The 2,202-nt window shown below is 42.6% G+C and overlaps 1 non-coding gene across 1 annotated transcript; it reads right to left on the bottom strand.

The window, feature by feature from the left end:
* Nucleotides 1-1,067: 1,067 nt before the first annotated feature.
* Nucleotides 1,068-1,171, bottom strand: LOC112725911 (small nucleolar RNA R71). Its single transcript, XR_003164991.1, has one exon. It is a non-coding gene; the product is annotated as a small nucleolar RNA R71 (small nucleolar RNA).
* Between the last annotated feature and the right edge of the window lie 1,031 nt (nucleotides 1,172-2,202).

The following is a 2,202-nucleotide window of genomic DNA, read 5'->3' on the forward strand; positions in this document are numbered from 1 at the left end:
CAACTCTCAACCCAAATTCTGGATTCGCTCAACTAGAACATTCTTCTAATTAAAGTTGCTTGATCAATCAATCCCTGTGGGATTCGACCTCACTCTATTGTGAGTTTTTACTTGACGACAACTTCGGTACACTTGCCGAAGGGAGATTTGTTGAGAGACAAGTTTTTCGTGCATCAAGTTTATGGCGCCGTTGCTGGGGATTGATTGTGCATCAACAATGATTAGATTGGAAGATCACTAGATTGAGCATTTTATTTTGTGAATTTTATTTTTCTGTTTGAGAGATTTACTTTTTGTTTTAGTTAAACTTCTTCCCTTCCCCCTCTACTCTTTTGTTTTTCTTTGTTATTTTCAATTCTGTTTGCTAACCCACTAACTGTTTGATATATTGCATCACCCACAACTAACAGCAATTCTGACACAAATACTGTCTGCACCTATTTTCCTTGCTTGTACTTATTGGTTGTATGATAGGGAGAAGAAGCGGGGCTTCAACTTCCTTTGATTCTGAACCTGAGAGAACCTTCCTTAGACTAAGGAGGGAGGTAAAAAAAAAACGTGTAGTTGGTGCTGAAGAAGAGGAGGAACACTTTGAGGAATACTTTGAACCAAACATGGAAGAAAACATGGAAAATCATCATGAAGAAGAGACTCACAACCATGGCAGAGGAGGTGGAGCAAATCATGCTGGGGAGGATAGAAGAGTTTTGGGCTCTTACATTAATCCAAACCCAGGCAATTGTGGAAGTAGCATCCAAAAGCCAACAATCCATGCCAACAACTTTGAACTTAAACCACAGCTCATCACCCTTGTTCAGAACAACTGTTCGTTTGGAGGAGGTGTTCAAGAAGACCCCAATCAACATTTGACCACCTTCCTGAGAATATGTGACACAATGAAATCTAATGGTGTCCATCCTGACGCCTATAGACTGCTCTTATTTCCTTTCTCACTCAGGGACAAAACAGCCAAGTGGCTGGAATCTTTCCCAAGGGAGAGCTTGACAACTTGGGAGGATGTGGTGAACAAATTCTTAGCAAGATTTTACCCTCCTCAACGAATCAATAGGCTGAGAGCTGAGGTTCAAACTTTCAGGCAACAAGATGGTGAGACTCTGTACGAAGCATGGGAGAGGTTCAAGGACTTAATAAGGAGGTGTCCACCTGACATGTTCAACGAATGGGTCCAGCTGCACATTTTCTATGAAGGGCTCTCTTATGAGTCAAAGAAGGCCGTGGACTATTCATCTGGAGGATCCTTGAACGAGAAGAAAACCATTGAGAAAGCCATAGATGTTATTGAAACAGTAGCAGAAAACGACTACTTCTATGCTTCCGAAAGAGGGAACACAAGAGGAATGATGGAGCTAAACAATGTAGATGCTCTGTTGGCCCAAAACAAGCTCATTACCCAGCAGCTGGCTGACCTCACCAAGAAGATGGAGAGGAACCAAGTAGCAGCAATCTCATCTTCATCAACAATCCAAGAAGGAGTGAATGAAGAAGCAGAGGGGAGTCAGGAGCAAGCCAACTACATTGGGAATTCACCAAGGAAAAACTATGATCCATACTCCAAGACTTACAACCCTGGATGGAGAAACCACCCAAACTTTGGGTGGGGAAGTGAGCAAGATCAAAACCAAGACCAGAGACGTTACAACTCCAACAACAATGCAGCTCACCAGCAATTCACCCAGAGGACATCTCAACACCCCCACAACAACACTTCTTCACACACTTATCAAAACCAAAACAGCACATCTGCTCCGAATCACTCATCAATTGATGACAAGCTCTCTAAGATTGAAGCCTTACTTGAAGGAATATGCCAAGAGATTCAAGAAAATAAGGTGTTCAAAGAGGAGGTGCGAGCCAATATTAAGAACCATGGAGAGACCATTAGGAAGCTGGAATTCCAGGTGAGATATTTCGCTGAGAAGATTCCCAAACCTACTGATAGCTTCCCAAGTGACACGGAGAAAAACCCCAAGGGAGAAGCAAAGAAAGTAAGATGGGAAGATTGCAAAATGGTCACTACAAGTGATCAAGAGATTGAAGACAAGCAAGGCAAAATGTGTAAACAACCTGAAGACAACTCAACAAAGGAGGAGGATAGAGAGCACAAAGAACCAGAAATCTCACAACAAGAGTTGCTGAAGCTCTATGCTCCCTTCCCTCAACTGCTCAATGGTGCTGTGGGAA

This window comes from Arachis hypogaea, chromosome 11 (assembly GCF_003086295.3).
Source record: "Arachis hypogaea cultivar Tifrunner chromosome 11, arahy.Tifrunner.gnm2.J5K5, whole genome shotgun sequence".
Taxonomy (NCBI): Eukaryota; Viridiplantae; Streptophyta; class Magnoliopsida; order Fabales; family Fabaceae; genus Arachis; species Arachis hypogaea.